The 6,381-nt window shown below is 42.8% G+C and overlaps 1 long non-coding RNA gene across 1 annotated transcript in view; it reads left to right on the top strand.

The window, feature by feature from the left end:
- LOC309858809 overlaps positions 1 to 6,381 on the top strand; it is a 57,755-nt gene that overhangs the window by 1,141 nt on the left and 50,233 nt on the right. The window lies entirely within an intron of this gene.

Below are 6,381 nucleotides of genomic sequence, written 5' to 3'. Positions count from 1 at the left end.
GCTCGCCGCCCTGCGCCCCTCGCCCGCGGGGACCGCCCTAGGAGAGAGCCGAGCAGCAGGTGCTCCGGGATCCCCGCGACCCAGGAGCGTCGGATCCGCCAGCGGCTCAGCCAGTAGGGCCACATTTCCTGCTCCAGCCTCTGTTTCCTAACGCCGGGGCTCAGGATCATGAGTGGGCATTTTCCTCTGAATCCTGGAGACGAAAAACTGTCGCTTGATGCGCAACAAACCGGTCTCCGCCGCACAGTGTGAGCGGGTCACCCCGTCTTCGCCGGGGACAACTCACGCTGTATTTTCTTGCGGGACCCCAGTCCCCGCGGCTCACAGAGGCCCCTTAGAAGCAAGGAAATAAGACCAAAGCAGCATCCTTTCTTTGCCGTATTTTATGATGAGATTTTTTTTTTTTTCCTGGCCCAAGGAAATGCCACTTTGCTTCCCTGAAGGGGCAGTTGATGGATGTTAAGGAAAGGATAACAAAATAAACTGTGTTCTGCTTTCTGTTACAGCAGATTTCCCCAAAGAAACCCTGCTTAATGATACTGTAGCAATAATTCCCGCTTTGATAAAGCGCGCATCTAACTCCTCATACATTTCGCTCCCCCTTTCACTCCAGATTTATTACACTTTCTGCACCTCACTCTTTCTGTTAACCAAAAATTATCCTGGAAGTTTCATTTTATTTTATGTTCTTAAATCATTTAAACTATTATGGTTTGGGTGAGAAGCCAGGAACATGACGTTTCCTGTATCTGTGAATCTAAGATTTCTAATGAATTTCAGAGATGAACTTTTTCCCTTTCTCATGCAAAGACTTCTTATAAAGGATTTTCCTTTACTCTTTAGAGAGACAAGTAACAAAAACTTTAAAAATTTTCTTCACTATAGAAGTAGTAAGACAATAAAAAACAAGATAGTTGTGAAGTGAAAAAGATTTCATACATCATAAGAACAGTATCTTATCAACTTTAAGGAAAGCACACTCTAAAGTCAAAAGAAATTCATTCTTGGTGATTATTCATACAAATAAATCTCAGGGATGGAATTTCATTTTTGCTTTACTCGTTCTTAAGTCTCTCTTAGTTTAGCAATTTAAATAAATAATACATAGTTTTAAAATGTTTTGTATTTTAAGTTCTTGGTAGTTGGTACTAAATAATTTTGTCAGCAAATTACACCCTCTGTTTTTACCTGTGTTGTAGGTTTTATTAGCAGCTTTGTACTACTCGTTCATGTAAGTTATCCCCTGCTTCTTCCCTAAGGCTGTCTCCTTTATGGAATGCCTGTAGCTGGAGACAGATTCTGTAATGCCGTAAGAATCTGGAGTTGTTCCAGAAAAATGTAAAGGAAATGATCCACTAAGTTCATTTTCAGGAATAAAACATGAAATGAAGTGACATGGGAATGGAAAAAGATGATGTCCAGTTTAAAAGGATTAAACATATAATGTCAAATACCTTTTTCCCCCCACTGCCCTTTTCTTTATGCCTAGACAAAACCAAAGCCAAAAACCAAAAAAAGAAAGTTGGGGGGTCTGTACTCAGGAGGTTTGGGTCTGTTTCTGATTCTATGATTTCTGACAAATCACCTCAGTGTCCTCACTTCCAACACAGAACGCTACAACTTTTGAGATCGCTGGGAGATGGCTACTGAAACAAGGAAATATGTGTAATTTGAGCACAAAATGGGCACTGATATCTACTAGTGTTCTAATGCCCACATCCACTTCCGCTCCATAATTTAACCCTAAAACCAAGCAAAAGATAAACTTGGTTTTAATCGTGTGCAAAACAGAGGCAGGCACAATGTGGAAAAAAAAAAGTCAAAGAAGAAAACCACAAATAAATGATTACTACTTTAACACCGGACGTAAAAGGGAGCTTGTCTCTGATATGTAACATTGAAAAAAAAAATAATGGTCTCCAGTTAAAGCTTGCACTGTCTTGCAAACATCAAGATAAGGCTCCCCTAGCAGGCCCAAGCAAAGGGAACAGCTCCTGCAGGATGGGGCAAGGTCGGGGGACGCTGACATTTAAAGCAATGGAGTCCACATACTTGCTGGAAACTGGGTGCAGTCCAACGTAACAGTCTGTCACTTTGTTTTCCGGTCTTGTAGGTGTTTGGAGAATGGGAGTCATCCCCGTGATCATGTGGATGAATATAGGAAGTAATCAAAAGCACCTTAAAAAAAGTCATCCTTTCTTCTGATGTGTTGTCTTTGGAAGCTATCCAAGATGGGTAAAATTACAGAGGGGGAACAGAGGCCTTTCTGTTCATCAGATTCCAGAATGCAGTCATTTTAAAGGACATTCACATATATGATCTCATTCAACCTTGCCTAATTGTGAGGAAAATACTGGCACTCCCATTTAGCAGATGACAGAGATTAGGCATGTAGCTAATTAGTGACAAAAGGGGACTAGAACTAAAATAATTCTTTCCAAAGCATTACAGAGTTCTTCCCATTACTTCAAGTGCTGCTGGTGGGGAGATGGTAATGCAAAGTAGAGACAGGTCAGATTAAGTGCTTATACTAAATACTGTAACTAGTATATGGGGAAATGAAAATACAAATCACTTCACAAAGTGTTTGGATACATTTAGAATGTAAAATGGATCAGGGGTTATGAAAGGCATCCAGAATGCTGTGAGCGAGGTGGAGGGACCCTCTTGAGGCTGACGAACAGAGCAGTTGATTCTGACCGGTTTGGGGACATGTGTCAGAGGCAGAGTACTGCATGGATCTCAAGAGCTTCATATTTTGTTGAATGCCAGACACCTTTGATGGTAAGAGTCACCATTCTCTTATGCAACACTAAAATCTGGTACATAAGACATAAGGAAAAAAACAACCGTCGAATAATAAGTTTGATGCATATAAATATGCCTGGATTGCAGGATTTTCTTAGTCTGCTTGGGCTGCTGTGTAACAAAAAAAAATAAAAAACAAAAAAAAACCCAAAACATAAACTGGGCAGCTTAGCAACAGCACGAATTTATTTCTCTCAGTTTTGGGGGCTGGGAGGTTGAAGATCAAAGGTGTATGGTGAAGACCTGCTTTCTGGTTCATAGTCAGTGACTTCTAGCTATAACCTCATATCCAGGATATGAGGATCCAGAAGGGAGTGGGAACTTTGTGGGGTGTCTTTTATAAGAGCACGGATCGCATTAATGAAGGCTTCACCCTCATAACCTAAGCCCCTTCCAAAGGCACCACATCTTCATACCACCACCTTGGGCATTATGTTCCAGCATATGGATTCGAGGAGGACATAATTGTTCGATCCATTGCAAGAATGGATCTCAGTTTCAGAGACGTTAAAATATGAGAAAATGTGCATCTTAGAATTCATGAGAAACTGAAAGAGATGACATTTCCATCATTTACATTTTATAGCATGTTTTTCAGTTCCTCCTATAAGACAGCTGTGGTTAATGTTCTCATTTTGGGGAAGGGGAGCTTCTGAGAGGCTAAATGAGCTCCCCGGTAGTCTGTGGGCACAAGCCCAGCTCTCTCATCAGTACCTGCGCGGCTCATTTGGTTATAGTCACTCACTGGGTCAGATGCTCCTCCAGGCCGAGGACCAAAAAATGGGTAATAGTTCTTTCCTTAGGAGACTGAGGTCCATTGGACATGCTAGGCGTATAAAGTTATCACAGTGTGTTGTGGTGAGAGTCGTCCTGAATGGGAATGCCGGGGGATTTTGGAGTGACTGGAGCTGGCCCGACAAGTGGGACACCGAATTATAATGAATTCTTAGTTTTAAAGACTAGGAGGAGTTATAAAAATCCTAGTCATACAAGACGAGGATTGGGTCCCTATTCGTTCTTTCCTTTTCTTCCTGCAAAGGGCAGATTTAGCCACTAGGAAAAGACTGAATACCTTTGGGGAAGGTCCTGCCTTCATGGGCTGATGCATATTCATTTAATAATGCCATAAAGCAGGCAAGTATCCAAAGAAACTTGTTTAAGATTGGTGTACACGATGTACTTGGAGCAATTTTCCCCTTACCGCCTTCCAACAAGTGGTCAAGAACACCACTGCCAAGCTTTATGCTGCCAGCTTTGCATCTTTGATGGTATCAGTTAAATAAACATGGAGTGGGTGGGATGCCTGGGTGGCTCCGTCATTAAGCATCTGCCTTTGACTCAGGTCATGATCCCAGGGTTCTGGGATCGAGCCCCTCATCAGGCTCCCTGCTCAGCAGAGAGCCTGCTTCTCCCTTTCCCTCTGCACTCCTCCTGCTTGTGTGCTCTTTCTCTCTGTGTCAAATAAATAAATAAGACTTAAACAAACAAGCAAACATGGAGTGGATATGGAAGTGGTAAGGAAATTCACCGGTTGCTCCCCAAATATTTATTCTTCCCTTCTTTTTCTAAAGCCCCCAGATTTTCACTTGTGGAGAGAGTAACCCTTCCTTGCACTGCGTGACAGATCTTTCTGGGTGGATGAACCCCACTCCTAGCTCTAGGGATGGGCTCTGAGGGCTAATTCTATCCTTAGCCTATGGCCTTGTCCAGGGACTCGCCCAGTCAGAGCTCTAGCATCTGGATGTTTGTTCCATACGTCATCAGGTTTCATCTTGACCCTTACTGGATGCGAATGAGGATGCAGAGTGGCCTAAATGAGGCCAGCCCCAGATCTCAGCCAACAAGCCAAGGAAGGCTGAGCCAGGAGGCCCAGGGCTTGGGCTGGATGGCGCCTGAAGTCACACTTCCCCTTCGCAGTTCCCTGCGCCAAGTCCTTCTTATTTATGCCTTTTTTGGTTGGGATTTCTGTGGCTGAAAACAAAAGCATCCAACAGAGGTGCCATGGAGGGTGAAAAGCTCAGATTTTAAAGGGAAAAGTAGCTTTGAGCTGAGGTTCTGTCACATACTAGCTATGTAACATGTAACATGAATAAATTACTGTAAACTCTTCAAGCCTCAGCTTTCTGAACTATCGAGTGGAGATTAGTAAGCAAAGCCTGAAATGCAGGTATGAGTGGTATAGTTCTTAATATATAACAGCGAGTTGGCAATCAATGGTAATCATTGTATTTGTTCTCTGGACTTCGACACAAAAAGCATGCTTTCATTCTGAGTAATGGCTCTACATAAATTGTAATCTATGTCAGGCAATCTGGTGCAGGTGAAACAGCTCTGTCCTAGGAGTCCAAAGACCTGGCTTCTGGAACCAGAAGTGACTCGTCTTGGGTAGTGCATTTAGGCTCTCTGGATCTTAAATTCCCCCATACAATGTTATGGTGTGAGCCAAGAAAATCTTCATGGGAACTTTTTAGCTCAGAAATTCTAATATTTAACTTTTTTTTTTTTTTTTAGACTTTATTTACTCATTTGACAGACAGAGATCACAAGTAGGCAGAGAGGCAGGCAGAGAGAGAGGAAGGGAAGCTGGCTCCCTGCTGAGCAGAGAACCCGATGCAGGACTTGATCCCAGGACCCTGAGATCATGACCTGAGCCAAAGGCAGCGACTTAACCCACTGAGCCACCCAAGTGCCCCACTAATATGTAACTTTTTTTTTTTAAAAGAAGATTTTATTCATTTATTTGACAGAGAAAGACACAGTGAGAGAGGGAACACAAGCAGGGGGAGTGGGAGAGGAAGAAGGTTTCCTGCTGAGCAGTGGCCCAATGCGGGGCTCAATCCCAGAGCCCTGGGATCATGACCTGAGCCAAAGGCAGACGCTTAACAACTGAGCTGCCCAGGTACCCCTCTAATATTTAACTTAAGGGGAAAGTTAAGTCATGAGAGAGAGGTCTCACTTGTTGTCTTTGACCCTAATAGCAGGCTGCAAGCAACGGTTGAGTCATTACGCAAAGTCCAAATCTCTCCCAGTTGAGGTCAGAAGAGCTAATGTGGAGACAGACAGTTATGCCCACAGTTTAATTACAAGTTCATCATAAAAGCTTGCATGGATGTGTGCAAGTCATGGTAATTATTGAAGAATGCCATGGTTTTGAAAAAATCTGACTTAAGAAGCAGGAGTTAGGGACTATAGTTTTGTCTCTCTAACTCACTGACTGTATGCCTTTGAGGGAAGTATTTCATTTCTCTTTGCTCCAGAATCTCAGCTCTACAAGGAGGGGGACTTGAGAAGCTCTAGAAGGTCTCCAGCAGATCTAACACTGATTCTGTGACTATAAACTTCTAGTGCAGGGATAGACAAATTACGACCATTTTTGTACGGCCTGTGGGCTGGGGAAAAAAAACCCTAAAAATTATTTAGTGTCATGTGACAAGGAAATGAATGTCAAATTTCAGTGTCCACAAATAAAGTTTTATTGGCACACAGCCATGCCTGTTCGTTTACATATTGTCTATGGCTGCTTTCTTGATACAAGGGTATACAGAAACTACATGACCTGTAAAACTGAAAACA

This window comes from Mustela nivalis (assembly GCF_964662115.1).
Source record: "Mustela nivalis genome assembly, chromosome: 2".
NCBI lineage: Eukaryota > Metazoa > Chordata > Mammalia > Carnivora > Mustelidae > Mustela > Mustela nivalis.
Note: the sequence above shows the minus strand (reverse complement) of the source record. Positions and strands in the feature narration are given on the sequence as shown.